Source organism: Eschrichtius robustus, chromosome 16 (genome assembly GCF_028021215.1).
Source record: "Eschrichtius robustus isolate mEscRob2 chromosome 16, mEscRob2.pri, whole genome shotgun sequence".
NCBI classification, from domain to species: Eukaryota; Metazoa; Chordata; class Mammalia; order Artiodactyla; family Eschrichtiidae; genus Eschrichtius; species Eschrichtius robustus.
In genome coordinates this window covers 12,923,862-12,945,298 of record NC_090839.1, presented here as the reverse complement: position 1 = coordinate 12,945,298, position 21,437 = coordinate 12,923,862, and positions in this window count along the sequence as shown.

Genomic DNA, 21,437 nt, shown 5'->3' with positions numbered 1-21,437 from the left:
TATAGATAAGCTAATCATGAAATGTATAGGCAGACGCAAAGGAACTAGACAAGCTAAAACAATTTTGAAAAGGAATAATAAGGTTTGAAGACTCACTACTCCATTTTAAGACTAACTATAAAGCTATAGTGTGGTATTGATGAAGGAATGGACACACAGATCCATGAAAGAGAATAGAGAGTCCAGATCAGTCCCACATAAATATCACCAATTGTATTTGACAAAGTACGAAAACAAGTCAATGGAGAACAGACAGTTCATTCCACAAAGAGTGTTGGAACAACTGGTTATACGTATGGGGGAAAAAAAATGGACCTCAACCTAAGCCTCACATCCTGTATAAAAACTGACTCAGAATAGATCATAGATCTACATGTAAAACAGAAAACTATAAAATTCTCTCACTTCCACTGGAATGGTGGCTTGGAGTAAGAAGGTAAATTGAGGTCGGGAGGGGAACAGGATACATTTCCCGCCCACCCAGCTGTATGGACCTGCGTTCAACCCACAGCCTGACTTACGCTCATACCTCTGGGACAGGACTGTCACGAGGGTGGGGACAGAGTCCCTTTCTTCCTTGCGTCCCCAGCACCCAGCCCAGCCCCAGCCCCGGGGTGCGCACACACTGTCTCCACGTGGCACATCCCAGTGAGGGGTCTGCAGGCCACATCCCCCCAACCCCAAGACTGAGAGGTGGCGCCACCCCACCCCCGGCAGCTGCCTGGGGCCCAACAGCTGCCAGGTAATTCCTCAGCCCCAGGCATGTGTCTGCCCAGACTCCACAATCCCTGACCTTTGGGGGCTCAAGTGTCAGTTGTGCCTGATCAGAGAGGGAGGTGGGGGAGGGCAGAGTGAGAAAGAGAAGACGGGCAGAAAACCCTCGGAGGCCCTGGAGAAGGCCCCCCTTCGGCAGGTGTTGGGGCCCGTGGTGCCCCGTGACAGGCCTCACCACCAACTCAACTACATTTACCAAATGCCCGATGTGCAGGGGTCACGGCTGGGCATCCCAGGGGCAAATCCAGCCTGCGGGTGTGCGAGGGGTGAAGGATATTCAACACTCAGACAACAGGTAAAGACCCAGACACGGCAGATCAGGACAGATGCCAGCCATAAATAAGTGGCAGGTCCAGGCAGGTGTGCCCAGGTAACAGCGGCTCTGGGCGTGTGCAGCCCTGGTGTGGAACACCTAGGGCTTCACACATGGCATCACTTGCCAGATTTTTAAAGTCAGGAGATTTTGGGTCCAGTAAGTAACTCTCAATTCATTTTCCTGCCCAGCAATGATTGACTGAAGCTGAGGGGTCATGATGGGACACTTGGCCCCTAGCCACCCCCAACCCAGCTTCACTTGTTCCTATAACCTGCAGGTGCTTGTGGATATTTGACTTGGGACCCCTGGCCTATAAGGGGCTCAGTCTGATGGGGCATCTAGAAACGGACAATTCAGGGAGTGTGATCAGTGCTGGAAGGGGCTGGGCAGGGGGCTGTGGGGCACAATGAGGTATCTAATCTAGCTTGGGGAAATCAAGGGGTGCTTCCTGGAGGAGGTGTTCTCTAAAAAGAAGAGTAGCAGTGGGGGATGTATCGCGGAGGGTGCATTTGGCTGCAGGCACCGGATTCTTCACCAACAGAGCCTGAACTATAAATGAATGAGATGACTGATCCCATGTCATGAGGAGGACAGAGGTGGGTTCCCGGGACCCCTGAGCTCCTCCACTGCCACCAGCAGCATGTACCCTCGTCTCCCCAACATCCACCACCAGGACTGAATGAGTGGATGGAGTCACAGGCTAATGAGGGAAAGGCCTGTGTTTCCAATTTTGTTCTAACTGCAGCCCTGGGATCTCCCTTCTCCACAGAGAGCACTCCACCCCTCACCCCCGCCCCCAGGATGCCTGATTTACAAGTGAGCTTTCCCAGAGCGCGGACCAGGTGTTTGGGACAAGATGTGGCAGATAGAAGGTATTCAGTGAATTTTAATTATAATAACAACTAGGGGACACAAAACACTGACCTTAGGCTGGGCCCTGTTTTAAACATCTTGCATGTAATGACTCACTAATCCTCGAAACAACCCTATGAGTCAGATGCTGGTAGCACCCCATTTTACAGCTGGGCTAAATGAGGCACAGAGAGGTGAAGTTCAAGGTCATCCAGCCAGTAAGTGGTGAACCCACACTTTGAACCCAGCCATCTGGCTCCAGAGTCCTGGTCCTAACCCCTTCAGCCATTGATGGGGGAGCACAGAATGGAGAGTGAGGGCCTCATTTGTCTACAGCACCTGGGAAGCCCTTGTCAGAGCCACTTTCAGAGACCTGTGTCCACCCACCTGCCAGGGCATCCAGGAAGCCAGGTCCCCAGTGTCCCTGCCTGTCACAGCCCTTGCACTAAGTGCCCAGTTCTGGGAAGCAGTCCCCTGCCGGGAAGCTTCAGCTGACAGAGTATTGATCAGAGTACTGGTCGATGGGAGCCTTAAACTGCCCAGGCTTCCTGCTAGACCTCTGTGACCCTCTGCTCCAGGAGACCGTCCTCTCAGCGCCAGGGGAGCATTCTGGAGGCTTCTGTAGGAGGCAGGTGGGCACAGGAAGAGGACCCCAGGGGAGTCAAGACCTGGGATTCTGCCCTGCCGCCATCTGGGCCCCAAAGGTTGGCATTCTTACTTTTCAATCTTTATTATAAGTAACGAATAGGAGCAGCAGTTTACTCTCTGTGCTTTACAAATGCCTGGAGTCCAGGGACAGGAACTCGCAGGTCCTGGCTCTCAAGCTGCTGAGGCTGCAGCCCACACCACGGTCGCCTCCCTCTGCCTGTGCCCTCCCTCCGCTGCCCTGCCAACACCCAGGTTCTGTCTGGAGCCACATGCAGGGGATCACGAGGGGCTCAACCAGTCACAGGCGCCACCCCAGGTCTGTGATTGGTGGGCAGTGACCACACTTGACCAATGAGTGTAAAGGGCATCCTCCGGTTCTGGGACACATTTGCCTTGTAAGGAGAAAAAGGATACAAAACAAAACAAGAAACCCACGAGCGCTTTTTTTCTCTCTTTGCCCCAACCTCTTTGTTCCTGCTGTGCACACTCTCATCCGCCCCCGTGTCCCAGCGCCCCGCCTCTGCCCTGGCCCATCCCCATCATTCCCTTGAACCCTGCAGTGGCTCCTCCGGGGCTCCCCGCCTCCACCTCCCCATGACCCGAGGGAGACTTAACCCCCATCCCCCACCCAGGTCCCTCCTGTGCCGGGATAGCCCAGCTCCCATCTCGATCAGAGTAAAAGCCAAACCCCTCAGGACGCACGCCCCAGGAGCCGACCTTGCCTCTCCCACCCTGCCCACCTGGTACCTGCCACCTGGCCCTGAAGCTCCTCTGCCTGTCCAGGCGGTGCCACCCAGCCCTTCGCCCTTGCTCTGCCTTCTGCCTGGAGCCCCCGCCCCTGCATCCGCCCGGCTCCCCTCAACTCCCCCAGGTCTCTGCTCCCGGGTCACCTTCCCCAGGTCCCCTCCGACCTCCGTTGCTGAAATAGCACCCCTGTTACTCCCCGCTCCCTGCCCCGACATATTTTTAAAGATTTATCCCAATCTGACATTTTATATGCAATTGTTTACTTGTTAAATGTCTGTCTTCTGTCATTGAAATATAAACTCCAAGAGGGCAGGAATTTAAGGCTTTTTTCCCCCACTGCTGTATTCACACAGTGCCTAGAATCAGCACCTGATACTTAGTAGGAGGTCAGCAGACAACTGTGGAACAAGTGAAGGGGAGAAAATGAATAGAGAGGGAGCAGGCTGCCGGTGGGCAGCACTGGCGTCGTTGAAAGATAAACCGAGGCATATAAAGCTTTCGAGAGTTTATTTGAGCAAACACGGATTAAATGCATCAGCCCCAAACCCAAGAGTAGTTAGGAGCGCATTCTCCACAAACAGGAGCTGGGAGGGGTTTTTATAAGAAAGACTCAGAAGCAAAGCAAGAAAGTGATTTGATTGGCTGTGGCTTAAGCAGTTGCAGCATTTGAAAGCCTAGTTGGCTGTTGTGATTGGTTGTTCTTAGGTTTCATTTTTCTCCGATTCCAAGCTCACTGACTCTGGCTTAGGTTTTCGTTTGGTACATGGGTGACAAGACATCAAAGTCACTTCAGGCTAAGGGCCTCCTTGTTTAATTACTTTACCAGCATCGTAACACTTGTATGGAGCCTATTATGTGCAGGCACCTCTCTGAGGGCTCTACATCTTATTCATTCATTCACTATCCATTCATTCATTGATTAGTTCACCCAGATAAGTCTTTACTGAGCACCTCCTATGTGCCAGCAATTTTTATGGGTTCTAGAGGTAAAGCAATGAGCAAAACAGGCAAAAATCCATTTATTCAGGGACTTTATATGTTCGTGGTGGAAGCCAGACAAAGATAAAGAGAGAAAGAAGTACAACACACGGTGTGTCTGATGGGGGTCAGGGCCGTGGAGAGAACTGAGTGGGGGAGGGGGGAAGAAGTATCAAGGGGCAGGTTTGGGACTTTAAATGGGGTGGCCAGGGACAGTCTCGCTCAGAAGTGATTTTTGAGTCAAGACCTCAAGGAGGCTGTTGGCTCCTTCCAACAACCCTATGAAGGAGAGACCACCATCATCCTTATTTTCCACGTGAGGAAAGTGAGGCTCAGAGGGGGTCAGTTACTATCCCACAGCCACACAGCTGCTGAGGGACAGAGCCGGTTCCAGCCCCTGCAGACTGGCTGTGACTCTGCTCCTCCTCTGTCTCCCTCAGACCCTCGGGGTGCTCCAGGTCTGGGGGTGTCCTGGGCTGCGTCTCCCCCCTCCCCAGATCTGGGGCGCTGCAGCAGCTGCCAGGAAGGAGCGGAGGACCCCGCATGCTTCCCCCTGGGGCTCCCCTCCCGCCATCCCCCCAATTTTCTAACAAGCAGGGAGGAAAGATGTTGGAGAGCACAGCTAGAATTCATTTCAATACGAATTCTGGAACCTCATTTTCAGCAGATAATTAAATTATTTTTTAATTACAAACAGAATATGTGTGCATTCCCCTGAGTGGGCTCAGGCGGGTGTGGAGGGGAGAGAAATGAAGACAGCTAAGCAGGAAGGGGCCAGGCTGGCATTTCCCGTCCTCTTTCCCGCACGTCAGAATCAACACGGGCCGCCCTGCTGGGGCCCAGCGAGAATGGTCCCTTCCTTCGTCATGTCTGAAGGTCGTGAGTGTGTCCAGGTGCCCCTCCTGCCGGTCACCAGTCAGACCCCTCAGATCTTCCCTCGGGCTCTGCTCCACGTGGGCAACACTTCCTCCCCGCAGCCCTCCTCCTCCTAAGGCCTGCAACAGCTCCAGAGGGAGCACCGTCGAGTTTCAGCTTAAACAGGGAAAAGCAATCACTCTGAGGTCAGCGCTGTCAGATGGGCTCGGGCTCCGGCCCAGAGGGGTGTCCACAGTGAGGGAGCGGGTCATCCTGACCCAGGGGCGTCTGAAGCCAGTGGGGAGCCCGCCCCAGTGTGCAGAGTCCCTGCAGAGAGAGGGTCCGCAGACCTTCCTTCCTGGAGACGCGGGTCTGCAGTGGCGCTGGCAGAGGATGGACTGTCCTCTCCTGCTCGCTCCCTGGGAGAGCCCCTCCCTGCGCCCTTGACCTGGGCCGCCCCTGGCTGGAATGTCCAGGCATCCAGGCCAGGTCAGTGCCGGAGGGAGACTCCCAGGGGGGCAGCCAGCAAGTGCTTCCTGGGGACTGTCCCCAGCTCTGGCCACCAAGTGACTGAGGCAGGATGCCCTGGTGGGCAGACCCTGCAGCCAGAGGGAGCCTGTGCAGATCCTGGCTCTGTGGCTGCCCCCTGAGAAGGGCTGAGCCCCCGCTGCATCGAAGCAGCCTGGCCCTGGGCGGGGAGGGGACAACTGAGCGGGGCTGAGCCCAGAACCACCTGGGAGGGACGGGCACAGATGGTGACAGCGGCCCCGAGTGGCCCCGCCCCTGAGAGCCACCCTCGTCCCTGAAAGCGCCTTCTGTCGGCTTCCTCGTCATCCTCGACCCTCCGCCCTTGTGGTGGGACCTGGGGTCTCAGTACAATGTGCTCCACCAGCAGATGGCAGCCCCCAGTCCCCGTGGCACGTCCCGCCTGCCTTTCACATGAAAATGGGGAGAGACAGCCAGACAGATGTCCACCAAGCTGGCCTGGCCGGGCAGTGGGGACCCGAGGCCACGTCCACACTGGGTGCCTGGAGGGGCCCCTGGACAAACGGCCTCTGGTCGGTGCTTCTCCTGCCCGTGGCCTCGCTCCCTCCCAGCCCTGTCCATCCTCTACCCAGGAAAATCACACCTGTTTCCTCCCCCTCCCCCAACCCCAGCCCCGCCTCTGAGGCCACAGGATGGGATCACCCAGTGGGCAGGACTGGCTGGGGCCCGGTGAGTGTGAGCAGGGCCTCCCATTGTGAGGGGATACCCAGTGCCCCCGACATAGTGAAGAGCAGAGCGGGCATCTCTGCTGGAGCAGAAACAGCCCCCAAGGAGGGACTCCCGCCCGAGCCCATCACAAGCCCCTCCTCTGCTCCCTCACAAGCCCCCGGGGCAGCGGAGAAGGGGGTCACCCCACTGTTCATTCGTTCATTCATTCATTCTATCATGCATTCATTCAACAAGTGCTATGGGGGCTCCCCAACCAGAAGGGGAGGAGGACGACAGTCCCCACTGAAGGGCAGTTGGAGGATTAACTCGAAGGTGCTGAGAGCCCCTGGCGGGGCCTGGCTCAGAGGGTGCAGTCACTAGCGTGTCCTCTCAGGCCCAAGCTCTCCTGGAAGCCGATGGTGATTGGATTCCCCTATCTACCTTCTCTAGCTTGTCACTCCCTGAAATTACCTTATTTGTTTATTTGCTTATTCTCTATTTTCCCACCAGAATGAGCCCCCTGAGAGTAGGGACCTTGTCTGTTGTGTCTACTGTTGGATTTCCAGGCTCTAGAACAGCAAGTCCTGGCACATAGTGAGGCTACAAAGGTATTTGTTGAAGGAATGATTAAGTAAATGAAGGAATAAGTGAATGAATGGCTTTATACAAGCTTGGCCTTGCTCCTGACCTGGACTCAGCACACACCATTCTCCCTCCCCCTCACTTACCCCTGCCTCAGGACCACCCAGGAACACCTGCTTTTCCTGCTCCTGGAACACTCTTCCCCAGATATATTCATGCCCCACTCCTTACCTCCTTCAGGTGTCTGTTTAACTGCCATCATCTCACGCCCTCTCTGACCACCTTGCCTAAAATCGCAAAGGACCCCCAACTTCTGGCATTTCCTACCCTCCCACCCCCACTTTGGCTTTCTTTTCTCCATAGCACTCAGCACTTTCTAATGTAATAATAACTTCTCTACTTTGTTTATTGCTTCTGACTCTCCATGAGAACATCAGCTCCAAGAAGGAAGGGATTTTTGTCTGTTTTATTGGCTGTTCTATCCCATGCTCTTTGAACACAGTAGACGGTCAGTAAAAACTTGCCAAAAAAAAAAAAAAACAACTTGCCGCATGGGCTTCCCTGGTGGCACAGTGGTTGAGAATCTGCCTGCCAATGCAGGGGACACGGGTTCGAGCCCTGGTCTGGGAAGATCCCACATGCTGCGGAGCAACTGGGCCCGTGAGCCACAACTACTGAGCCTGCGCGTCTGGAGCTCGTGCTCCGCAACAGAAGAGGCCGCGACAGTGAGAGGCCCGCGCACCGCGATGAAGAGTGGCCCCCACTCGCCACAACTGCAGAAAGCCCTCGCACAGAAACAAAGACCCAACACAGCCAAAAATAAATATAAATAAATAAATTTTTAAAAATTAAAAAACAAACAAACAAAAAATAAAACTTGCTGCATGAATGAGTGAACTGGAGGCCAGACAAAGGACCTGGGGTAAGTAGGCTGGGGTAAACAGAGAGGACTTCCTGGAAGAGGGGACTTTAGTTGGGACTGATGGGATTAGGAAAGGCATAAAGTTGGTGGGAGAAAATTCCAGGCAGCATAAAGGATTCAAAACCAAACGCAGTTTCCCCAGGGCCTGGAGCTGGGATATCACAGGTACAGACTTCCTTTTTGTCCCCCCCCCTCAGATGCTTAGATCTTATGCTGTCTGACAACAGTTCTTTGAAAATTTATTCAGTGTTTTATTCATCCTTAAATTCTTTAAAGCCGCAAATCAAACAGTCACTGGGTGCTTTGCTCACCAAGTTCCAGGCTCCTGTGTTGCAAATAACTCTGCTCTTTTGCATACCAAGCAGACCTTTCTCTGTCCCCGGAAAATGAATTTCTCCTGGTGTTCACTGCTCTAATTGCATCCACAGTGAGGCAGAGCAATCATCTTCTCTTCCCAATTTGCATTATGCAAAACCTTAATCTCAAGTTTCTGAAAGCCCCGTGGATGATCCACGGCCTTCTGCCTCCAGGAAACGCACGGCGTAATCTGCCTGTCCATATAAATTAGATTTATTGGGGGAAAATAAAGGAGCCCTGATACTATGAACTATTGGGGAATAATCATCCCTGAGTGTGGATGCCCTATAAATCTGCTTCTTTGGGGAAAAAATGGGGCAGCTGACCACACACATATTGCTGGATTTACGGCCTTCGTTCAGCTATAAACTTGAAAAGGACAGTGGACTTCTGTCTCAGGCAAACTCCTGTGCTGTCTGGGGCGGGCCTGGTCCTCTGTGAACTGGGGGCAATCTGGTCTAAGAAAGGCCCCTGGAAGGTAAGACAGGAAAGGGGGATGCTCAGGGTTGTAGCAAGAGCACAGTATGAGAGATACGGCTTTGTAGACCAGCTGTGCACGTTCATTGCTTTGTGACATCAGGCAGGTGACTGAACCCCTCTGGGCTTGAGTTTCCTCACCTGGTACTGGGGACAACAAAACCTACCAAAACAGGTGGTGGAGGGTTAAATGCAGTTCTGAATGGAATCTTTGTTGGGCACTTTCTCTGTGTCAGGCCCTGGTCTATCCTCTGGGGAAGCAGGAGACACCAGGAAGGACAAGGCCCCTGACCTCAGGGTGCTTGGAGAGAAGAGACCAGGGAAGAAGCCTGCTGCCTGGGGAAGCACAGACAGTGATAAGGTCTGGGAAGTGAGTGCAACAGGACCTGTGACAGTGACTAGGGAGAGGGACAGTAACATTAGCCAGATAACACGTCAGGCCCAGGAATGTTACAGTGAGTGTGGGTGAGAACAGCCCTCTGTGCTGGCCCAGGTCGTCAGAGCCTGTTAGAGCCATAAATCCATGCAGATCTGGTCTCCAGCAGCCACCAGCTATGGGTGTGCTGGGTTCTGTTCCTGGGTGTCAGGACTGAATGCTACCAAATATATTCATTAACAGATATATTATTATCGTTACTATTTTCATGACCATTTTACAGATGAGGAAACTGAGACCTACTGTGGAATCTATAACCAGCAAGACATTCCTATTTGATACATACCTATCTTCCATCTCTAAATTCATTTGCCTGGACGACTAAGGAAAGGAATGCCTTGCTCCTTTTACCAGTTCTTAAGCTATTGTCTCAGCTGAGAACCCTCCCTTCTATGTGTTACTCTGGGATACTGGGGCTGTCTCTGCAAACCATGTTTCGGCTTTGTTAGCGCTCCAGCAGGGGGGGGCTAGAGGAAGACCTGGAGACTGGACAGGAAGAAAGGATGTGCTCTTTCCTGTCTGCTTCCTGCCCCTGTTTTGCTGCTTCTTCCTGTTTGTTTTACTGTCCTTGTTAATATCACCTTCGCGCCCTCAGGCATACCAGCACCAACCAGCCAGGGCTAAATGATTCTGAGCCCCACAGTTCTAGTTCTGCAAGGTCCCTCTTCCAAACTTCTGTTTTACTCATTACAGCTCTGCCTTTGGTTCCCCAGCCCTAAAGCAGTAGCTGATTCCTGCAGTTGCCACCTCTGTGACACCTTAGCGTAAGGGTGGCAAGTTTTTTTAAGAGACATATAGTAAATACTTTACATACCACAGACAATATGTGGGTGTGGCTGTGTGCCAATAAAACTTTATTTACAAAGGCAGACTGCTCACCCGTGACCAGTGGTTTGCTGATCCCTGCCTCTCTTTGCATTGTAACCCTTCAACACCTGGTTAACAATTATACAAATATACTATTTTTACTGTTCTTAAAATAACTGGCATGGTTTCTGTCTCCTGACTGGACTCTTCCTCCTACAGATACTGGAACCAAGATTAGGGTTCATAATTGACTTACTAAATAAGGCATTTAATGTGCTTGCTACTTTCTGCCCATTGAGTCCAAACAGCAGAATGCCAACAATGTAGTGGAGCAGTGTGATGTTTGGTACAATGAAAAGAATCTCTGAAGACAATACTGTGGCAAAAAGCAGGAGAGTTGCCATAGATCAGGGGCAAGATTTTGAACGTGTACTGCTGGCTCTGAGCAATAAAAGCAAACTGCTTCTTAGGTCCTGGCAAACTGGTCTAGAAAAAGTAAAGCATCTGCCAGGTCAACAGCTGCATAGGAGGTGTCAGGGGGGTTGTTGATCTACTCAGACAAAGATAATATGTCTGCAACAGCAGCTGCAACTGAAGTCACCACCTGACTAGGTTTATGGTAATCCACGGTCATTCTCCAAGGACCATCTGCCTCTGGATAGGCCAAACAGGCAAGTGAAATGGAGACGTGATTGGATTCCCCACCCCTGCATCTTTCAAGTCTTTGAGGGTGGCACTAATCTCTGCAATTCACCCCAAAATGCTATCCTGGTTAGGAAGAAAATTACCAAACGGTTTCACTTGGGTCTTATTACTATTATGGACTTTACTCCATGAGTCCTTCTAGTTGCCAAGAAGCTCGGGAAATGGCATAGGGTGGATCTGCAGACCTACTGGGTCCGCTGGGATTTGAACGTGGGTCAAAATTCAATTTATTACCTGATCTCTCAAAAACAATTAGACAAGAGGTCATGACTCTCCACTGTAGTGGATTCTGGCCACCAGATCTTTTTCTATTATACAGTTCAAATTATATTTTGATTCACTGCCCATCTATTTCATTTCTAAGGACACCATGATGAGTAAGCCATGAAAAGATTTCCTGAGACATTCTGATTACCACTTCTTTTCTTCTGGAAAATATGGTAAGTGTGCCCATCTTGTGTCTGGGGGACAAATGCTGTCACTTGTCCTCATCCTTACACCTCCCATCTGGCATCTCCCTCTGGCATCTCCACCATTACATCCGACCTACTGAGAACAGACACAGGGAGACTCTCAAGGATGCAGGTGCCTCCCTGCTGCCGTACTCCTTAATGCCTTAGTGAACGGAGTGTCCGCCAGACCCTTGGGGGCATAAAGTGGGCTGGGGGAATGGTTGTGCATGTCATTCACGATGAAGTCACTCCAGCATCCTTGTATCCCCAAGCCTTTGCATTTCTTCCTTTACGTCATCCCAACCTCGTTAAATGACAGCAACCATTGAAACCGAGGTTCGTCGCCACCAAAATAAACAGAGGCAATTTTCAGCTTCATGAGCTAACCATTAAATTTAGAATCCCTACTAAGTGTATCCATATCAAAAATTTCCCTGATCCAACGTTATTAGCTGTCCTCCTTAGTCTAACAGTCTTATAATTCGTAGACATACTCCCCAGGTTTCTGCCAGTGTGAATCAGCCAATCTTGCAATCACTTTGGTGTATATGCTGTTTCCTCCCAGGCAAGACTTTGTACTTGTCCCCCTGGAACATGCTGCCCTCTGACCCTAGTTTAGGAGCAACAAGGGTAGTTGGGTGTGGGGCTTGATGGGAGTAGGTAGTTGCTTGCAAGAAAACCTTGTAACAACCTTGTAGGGAGACCTGGGAAGGAGGCTGCTTCTACTTAGTTCTACCTGCTTCTATTTGGTCCCTGTTCCTTCTTTTCAATGTTTGTGTGATTTCCAGTGCTCACTACAAGGGCAGGCACTTGGTAGGCACACAATAAATATTGTTTGGATGGATTAATAACATTTTAAGGTAAGAGTCAAGCATTTGAAATTCTAATTTATTTTTAATTTGTAATAAAGCAACTACCAAAACTTAGCCTTTTCCTCTAGTTAAACCTCCTTTAAACAGAACCCCCAACTGTCCAGCTCCTCAGAAGTCCTCTCTCTGACTAATGAGAAGCCCCTATAGGGCAGGCTCAGACCTGGTGCCTCCCAAACTTTCACATCTGGGAACATCATTCTTGGCACCTAATAGATCCTCAGTAATGGCTGAGTGAATGAATGTGGGGGATTGCTTCCAGAGGCCTCTTCCAGAACCATCCATCTCTGCTGGGTATTGGTCACACCTCTGCTGCCCTGTCTTCTTTGGGTGTACTCAAAGAGATAAGCTAATCTTTCATTTCCACCAGCAAGTTCTCTCCTAGGTGTAAACTGTTGCAGTTCTACGATCAACAGCTGGCAGGCCACGAGCGTGATGGGTTTCCACTGTCAGGTCTCAGGGCTTAACGCAAACCCAGACCTGCCTCAGTGGCCCTTTTGGCATCCTGAAGCCTCTCCATGGCGCTCCCTCCCAGACATGTACTGTGACTCAGTGGCAGCTAAGGGGCTGTACGTGGGTGATAAGGTCTGACATCATGGGTGCCAAGCCAACAGCTACTCCCAGCCTCCAATCTCAACCCAACTCTGACGTGGTTCAGGTACCAGGAAGCCACGAGTTTCAGAACGCAGACTCCCCTCCCAGCCCCAGGATGTGAATCTTGATGGACTCAAGCCAGTGGTTCTCAATCCCATCAGACCCAATGACCTCTCCAAAGAAGAAATGTACTTAATGACCTTTCTACCTCCTTGAAATGAAAGTCATAAATAATTAACCTACAACATCACAAGTACTTAAAAACCAATTATAATGCTCTAAGTGGATTATAAAAAAGAAATAAAAGGAAAATAATTTGTAATAAAATAAATCATACTTCAGTATGCAAATGAACAGGCACAGACACACAAAAACACACGATGAATAGTTAGATCCTTACCGACATCTGGAGAATAAGTTTGGATGTAAGAGAAGTTAAGATCAGGAGTCACCCACAACAGAAGGGCAGGAAAATGAAAGAGATACTAACATATAAATAGCATATTCCGTATATATTAAAATCTTGCAAAAATATTTTGTTTGGATATAAAGTTGACACAGGTTCTAGGCTAAGATGATTAAAGTGGCTCTTCACACAGATGAACGACCAGTCCGTCCTGTGTAGACTGTCCTACACATTGTAGGACATCCAGCATTCCTAGCCCCACCCTCCTAAATGCCAGCAATGTCACCAATCATTGAGACCAGCCAAAACCCCCTATTTCTAACACGTTTTTGGGGGGTTACCTCTCTGGTAGAAAACCACTGGCCAATCGTGCTCAGTCCATTTCTCTTGCCAGCAGCTGGTCCAGGAATAAGCACGGGATGCAAGTTTGGCTGAAGTAACCTGAGAAAAAACCTGCTGAGGGCTTCTGGGACAGGTGTCCTGAGTCTTATAAAGAAGCAGTAAGAAGAAACACATTTTTCTTCTCTTTCTGCTTCTGGACACTGTCGCATGAGGTTGTGATACCTGGAGCTGTGGAACCTTCCTGCAATGATCAGCGGGAAAGCCTGAGAATCTAGCCAACGTGAGGAAGACAGCACAGCCGGAAACTGGGTATTTGAGACATGGCCTCTGAGCCAGCCAAACCCAGAGCTACCTGGAATGCCCCCTGGATTTCTTGGTTTATGATGTAATAAATTGTCCTTATTATTTAGCTACTTGTTTGGGAGTTCTCTGTTCCCTGAAGCCAAAAATATCCCATCTGTGATAGGCAGGGCCACTTCTGCTCATTACCATAATCCTTTCTGTTTGGTGAGCAAAGATTGTAATTTACAAAGCACCAGAATTACATTCCTATCACTCTGTGAGGTGTGGCTTATGATCCCCATTTATAGGTAGGAATGTTGAGGCCAAGGAAGTCAGGCACACAGGCAGAGGCTGAGCTGGGATTTGCTCTGGTCCTGTGCTGAGTCCCACTGCAGAGCTCCTCCCACCCCACACTGCATCCAGGAGGCTTCCTCAGTCCTGTGATTTGATGTGTCTTCCAGGCCTCCATGCCCTAAATATCCACATCCCCTCATCATCATCACTTTACATTCTCATTAGTGGGGAAACTTCCCTGGATTAAAAACCCGAGTCTCTAGACAGTCCTCATTAAAATATGTATGTTTCATCTTGAAAGAACTAATACATATTTATTAGCACAAATGAGTTCTTCATTAGTTCTCAGATATGGCAAGCTTTGAAAGAAACAGGACATGGGACAGGTAAGTTTTGAGCTGAATCTACTTATAGTATCAGGGTGACTTTTCATTCATTCATTCATTCCTACACTCACTCACTCAGTGAAAATTTATTAAGTGCATCCTATGTCCTGGAGTCCCAGCCTTGGGCCAGCCACAGTTCCACCCTCACAGAGCTGGCCTTCAAGTGGGAGATGGTCAAGAGTCACGTGAGTAGGATCACAGATTTGATAAACCCCGTGAAGAAAATGGTACAGCGTGACGGAACAGGAAGAGACTCCACAGGAGACAGGGGCTTCCTTAGACAAGGTGGTCAGGGAGACCCCAGCTGGAGGAGCTAAGACCCACCTAATGGGCAGGCCCCTCTCCCATGTCAAGGTGGGCCTCTGAGAATGGCCCCTTGTGCACAGGGAGCCTGGCCTGAGGAATGAACGGGTGATGCCAGGCAGAGGGGGAAGCCGATATAAAGGGTGACACAGGAGGCCAGAGATGAGCCCCCTCATCTACACTTCCACGAGGGGCTTGGAATTTGGGAGCACTGAGGGGTCAGGAAGGAGCACCAGAGCAACCCAGAGCCAGGCTGAACTGTCTCTGCTCTGGAATTTTCTGCACCCAAGCTGGCATCTCCAGTGTGCAGAGTGGAGCCGGAGATTCACTGTCCAAAGTGAGGAGGAATAAGCAACATCTCCACGGGGCTCCTTTACCACGTCTGCTCTCGGGGCTCTTGTGTGTGTTTAATCGGGCCTCTGAGAGCCAGGGGCACTGATGAGAGGCAGGGGTTGTGCAAGCTCGGAAGGCTTGTGAAAGTCTCAACGCACACCCCCATATGTACACACACACACACACACACACACACACAGCCATGAGTGAGACTATTTATTAATTGCTGTAATTAAGACAGAAGCTCTTTCTGCAGCAAACACTTCTCTTTGGGAACTGACAGGTAGACAGAGCATGATTCCTGCAGAATCAAACAAATCCTGGTTTTACCTCCTCACAAGGTTAGCTTTTCGACATTAAAGGGATTATCCAGGAGGGGAGACCTGAGGGAGAATCAGCTACAGGCCACGCTGCTCTCCACTGAGGCGTCTGTTGTTGAACCTGCGGCACGAGTGAGGAGAAGGAGGTGGAGCCCCCGCTGCCCTCCTCTGCTCGCCCTGATGGCGCAGGACCGCACCGCCTACCGCTGGGCATGCTCTTGCAGGGAGCTACCAAGTTCTAGTTCCCAGGGAAGCTGGAAGTCAGTGGCGCTGTCCCCACTCCGGGCACACACAGGGCTGCACTTCCTGGTCCCCTGTGACTGTGGCCATGCGACTCCTTCTGGCCAGTGAGCTGTGAGCAGTGATCACGTCGCCCACAGGCGGGGGCGCTTAACTGCCAGGGTGAGACTCCTCCCCCAAGCTCGTCCTCCTCCCGCCAAGGCAGTGGCGACGCTGGAGAGGGCAGCTGCCCCTTCACCCTGGGTCACGAGGAGGAGATTGAGCACGGTCCCAGCCGCCCCTCTGGGGACCTGCAGTTTGAGCAACAAATCAGCCTTGATGGTTCAGGCCTTCTAGCTCGGGAGGCTGTTTGTTATGCGGCATAACCCAGCCCACCTGACTGGGTATCGGGTGTTCAGACGGATCCACCCCCCCAAGAGGAGAAACGTCCCCATTTGCTGAGCCCTCCACAGGGTGCAGATACTGTGCTCGGTCATATAATGGATATAATATGTATGACAAATATTGGCGTGGTAATTAGTCTTCTCCATTTTACAAAGGAGGAAATAACAGTAACAGCCCACATCCACGGAGCAGTGACGACGTGGCAGGGACTTGCTACGCACTTTAACAGAACTTCTTCAAGCCTCACGATAGGCCTGGGAGGGAAGTGCTTTTATTTATTCCCATTTTACAGAGGAGGAAACTGAGGCTCAGAATGGTCATGCATGTACCCAGGACCACAGAGCCAATAAGTAGCAGAGCTGGAATCTGAACCTAGGCCCATATGACTCCTCATTTCTGGTTCCTGCTGAAGTCACCCTGGGGCACTGGAGGTGACCTGAGGGCTGGGGCAGGCTGTAGGGTGCAGATGCCCAGGGGCTGTGTGTTCTACACCCTCTGCCACATCCAACCCTGAGGGTGCCCACCAGGAGCAGCACAGGCTTGAATCTTGCAGTTCCTGGCGACTGGAAGGAGGTGACACCCATGGGCAGGGGGCTGTGTGGTCAGCACAACCCTTCACCCACTTTGCATTCAGCCAAGCGGTGTTCCTCCACTAATCTCCACGCCTCTTGGTCTGGAATGGACCCCTCCTTGGAGTTAACCTCATTGATTCCTCCTAATTAGCTCCTCAAATGAAATCATGGGTTATTTTGGGAGCAGCAACCTCACAAATGTTTCCCTGGAGCATTCAGGTGGAAAATGCAGATAAACACACCTCTTTGTAAAATAAATGAATGCAATTAGTCCCCAGGGCCCAAGCCTATCCCAGGCCCTGGGCTTCACTTTCACAAAAGGCGTGAATCGTAGACTTTTGGAGTTCCCTCCAAATGAGGCTTCATCTTGAGTCAAAGAGAAACAAACTGTGGGCTGTGTGGCCGAATAACCATCGCAGCAACCTGAGCAGTTCCTGTGACCCAGCGTTGCTGAGGCTTTACCTGTGCTCACTCAGCCAAGCCCCACACCAGCCCCGTGAGGAACACGCTGCTGTGAGCCCATGCTACAGATGGGGAGACTGAGGCACAGAAAGTCAAGTCACTTGTCCAGGAATTTGAACCCAGGAAGTCTGGCCAGGAAGCTCACGCACTACATCGAGAGGCCCCATCTTACCTCTTCACCTGTCCCTCCATCCCCGTCCTCATGCCTGAGCGCACCTGGAATTAGTGTGGTTATTTTTAATCAACGTAATTCTTATATTGTGAACAGCACCACGAAAAGTGTTCATTTGTCCACCTCAACATTTCAGACAGCCCATGGTTTTCACAACCCTGTTTTGCCATTTCTTTTTTATATACCAGGAGGCTCCCAGGAGAGAACCACGCTGAGGCTCCTCTCTCTGATGGACCCTGTGCTCAGCAGCAGCGACTCTCATTCCACGAGTGGCGGGCAGGCCTGGGGATTGGGAGCAAGATCCTGGGACCAGACGCCATGCTCTCAAACTTTGGCTCTGATGCTCCTGAACCTTGTGACCCTGAGTGAACCCTCCAGCCCCCCACCTCCTCCACCTCCTCCATCTCCTCCATCTCTTCCACCTCCTCCATCTCCTCCACCTCCTCCCCCTCCTCCATCTCCTCCACCTCCCTCACCTCCCCCTCCTCCTCCCCCTCCTCCATCTCCTCCACCTCCTCCTCCACCTCCCCGCCCTCCTCCCCCTCCTCCCCCTCCTCCATCTCCTCCCCCTCCTCCACCTCCTCCTCCACCTCCCCGCCCTCCTCCCCCTCCTCCATCTCCTCCCCCACCTCCCCCCTCCTCCATCTCCTCCCCCACCTCCCCCTCCTCCATCTCCTCCACCTCCTCCACCTCCACAGCAGGAAGGTGGTAATCACAGTGCCCCCTCCTTGGGAGGAATCAAGGAAGTGACATGCACATGTGAACACCAAGCCCAGCACATAATAGGTGTTCAAATAACACTGCATATCACATCGACTCTCCAGTCCCAGACAGGCACGGGGATCCCACTCCTTTATTAATCAGGAGGAGAGAAGCTAGATTTCCTCTGATGCCTATCAGGCAGGGTCAGACATTCTGGGCTGCTGCCACTGAGTCGGACCCAGTTGGAACAGAGAAGCGGTTCATGCGTGAGGGAGGCACCGTGGCCTGGGCCCCTTCTTACAGCTGAGGCTCTGCCCACAGGACCCTGGTCTGGCTTGGCCCCTGCCAGGACACAGGCTTGGCAGCCCTTCCCACAGCCCCCCAGGCGACGGCGGCCAGGACCCCCGCCAGCTCCCCGACAGCGGGTGGCACAATGGATGGCGGGGCAGCCCTGCCGCCCGCACCTGCGCTCCCCCAGCCCCGGCTCCTGGCGGGCTGGTCCCCAGGAGCCTGTAGCTCCATCGTCCTCCAGTGTCAGCCACACACCATGGAAGCAAGTCCCACCTGCCACGGTCACCCCGTGTTCTCTTCCTAAGAGCTGTTTGGGCCAAAAGCCGAGAAAGAGAGCGGCAAGTCTGTGCAGGCCCCCAGGGCTGGCCCTCCTCCAGCCTGTTGGCCTGCAGTTTCCTGTCCCCGGAGCAGCCCATCCCCCGCCCTGTCATGGTGTCTGAAAGACCCCCATTTGTCACTCCCACAGTCAAGCGGGGCTCTGGTGAGGCACAGATAGGTAACTGGGGGCAGCTCCCCGTTACCCATGGGCCCCCGTGCGCTGTGATGTACATGTCCCTCAGCAGGGCCAGAGGGAGGGGGACAGAGGATGGACAGGCTTTGACTGGAGAGAGGGTGACATGGCCAAAAGCATCTGGAAAGATCTGGAGGCCAAACCCAGGGCAGCAGGGATGGACCCCACGGTGGGGATTCTGGGGCAGCTCTGTCCTGGGCACATGGGCCTGGAAACTGCTGGAAGGCAAACAGCAGGGAGGACAGGGCAGTGCCCTCCCCACATGCTGGGCAGAGGCTGGCTAAAGCCTGCCCAGGAGGGGAGTGACTTGTGGGACCGGGCCCCTCACTGGGGCCCCTCGGGACTTCTGGGCAGGAAGGCAGAAGGGCTGACCACTGCCGCAGGGATTCAGGGAGAGGAGCCTCCGACCTCCCCCCGCCCCTTACACCCAGGACCTGCCCCTGGGCCACACCCCAACCGACCTCCCCCGCCCCTTACACCCCAGGACCTGTCCCTGGGCCACACCCCAACCGGAACCCTGAGCTCAAATCCCAGCCACTGTGCCTGTGAGAGGATTTCAGCGGCAATAACAGGAGATGAAACTGGTGAAGGTGCTGACTCCCTGCACTTCCTCACCTCCATCAAGGAGAATCTGGAACAGGAGGGCCATGGCTGGCAGGAGCTCTGCTGAGTCATCGGGGTCCCCGCCCAGGCTCCCCATTCAGCTCTGCCTGACTCATGAACAGAGACCTGAAGGAGCGGGGGAGGGAGCCGAGGGGATTCCTGGGGAAGAGCATTCCCAGCAGAGGGAACAGCTCTTGCAAAGGCCCTGAGACAGCTGCCTGGTGATTTCAGTGAGGCCAGAGTGGCTGGAACAGAGTGAGTGAGGGGGAGAGAAGCAGGACAGGAGGTCAGGGAGGGGGTGGGACAGGGGTCGAGTGGGGTCTTGTAGGGGATGGGGGGTTGGGCTCTCACTCAGAGTGAGATGGGAAGTCCCTGGAGGGTATGAGTGAGGAGGGACATGGCCTGACTTAGACTTAACAGGATCCCTCTGGCTGCAGTGGGGGTGATGGGTGAGCGTGGCAGCAGGGATACCAGTGAGGAGACTGGAATATTCTAGGCAAAAATGATAGTTTAGATCAGAGTGGTAGCAGTAGATGTGGACAGAAGTATCCAAGAGTCCAATATCCAAAGCAGAAAGGCACTGGGCACAGAGAGAAAAGGAATGTTCCTCACGAGCCGTCTCTTTCCAGGGAGAAAAGACTTTCCCAGAATCCCCCAGAGCACAATGCTTACATCTCATTGGTCAGACGTGGGTTAACATCCACCAATCCCAGCAAAGGGGAGGGATCCTATAATTGGCTTGTATCCTCATGCAAGACCACCTTCATAATTTGTGGGGTCCAATCCAAAATAAAAATGTAGAGCCCCTGGAACTTCCCTGGTGGCACAGTGGTTAAGAATCCGCCTGCCAATGCAGGGGACACAGGTTCGATCCCTGGTCCGGGAAGATCCCACACGCCGCGGAGCAACTAAGCCCGTGCACCACAACTACTGAGCCTGCGCTCTAGAGCCCGCGAGCCACAACTACTGAGCCCAAATGCCACAACTACTGAAGCCTACACGCCTAGAGCCCCTGCTCCGCAACAAGAGAAGCCACCGCAATGAGAAGCCCGCGCACCACCCACCACAAAGAGTAGCCCCCGCTCGCCGCAACTAGAGAAAGCCCGCGTACAGCAGCAGAGACCCAAAGCAGCCAAAAAATTAATTAATTAATTTTAAAAATGTAGAGCCGCCTGTTCAAAAATTATTACGAATTTGAAGACTGTGACAGCAGAGCCTTAAGCCAATCACGGGCTCTTCTCAGCACAGATCCCTGTGGAACTGACTGGGTCACACACCAGTGAAGGCAGCCCTGACCCCATGATTCACCCCCTGGGCTGAGCATGCCCCCCCCCCCCCCCGAGACAGACTGCAGGAGGGAGGGCAGTGGGGAGGTGGCGCCCGTGTCGGCTGCAGCCTCAGCAGCATGAGATCCGGGTACATGAGTTACTGTGCCCGGCTTTGCTGGTCCCTATAATGGGGTAATGGCCCAGGGAGCTGCTGGGAAGACGTGAGCGACACATATCAAGTGTTTAGAACAGCGTCACTTATTATTTTCGAGACGAGATCTGCCTTGTTCCCAGCCTATTGGTGTCACTCAGTTGTAACCCCAGGACTCCAGGAGAATTTCTCTTCCCCACCCCACCACCAGCCTGAGTGCAACTCCCCAATCAGTCAAGTACGTCATTTCCAGAAGAGCTTTAAAGCCCCTGCTTTGGAGTTCATCAGAGAGGTGGCCGCAGAGAATAAACAGATATATAATTATATGTCACCATAATGATACATATTTCATAAAACACAATAGGAAAAGCACAACGTATTATAGAAATAAAATGTTATAATACAACTTTCACTCTGGAGAGTACTCTCGGCTTACTTTTGAAAGCACTCAAATGGACAGGCCTGGTAGGTGGGGAGCTATGATTGCTCTGTTTTCATATGAGAAAACTGCTTGTCCTTTGCTCAAAACCCCCCATGCCTTCCCGATTCTAGACGTGAACTCCAAAACCACCAGCCACCTATGTGCCCTGGTCCCTGCCTGCTCTGTCATATCCTCCTCACCAGCCTCCCTGCTCCAGTGGCCTTCTCACTCCTCCTCCAACTCACCAGGAGAATTCCCACCTCCGGGCCTTTACACCTGCTGTTTCTTCTGCCTGGAACAAGCTATCTGCTCCTTACGTCTCCATTCATGGGTCTGCCCCAGAGAGGCCTTCCCTGACCATTTATTAAAATAGCTCCCACACCTGCCCCTGTCCTTCCTCCTGCCTGATTTATCTTACTGGCATTTATG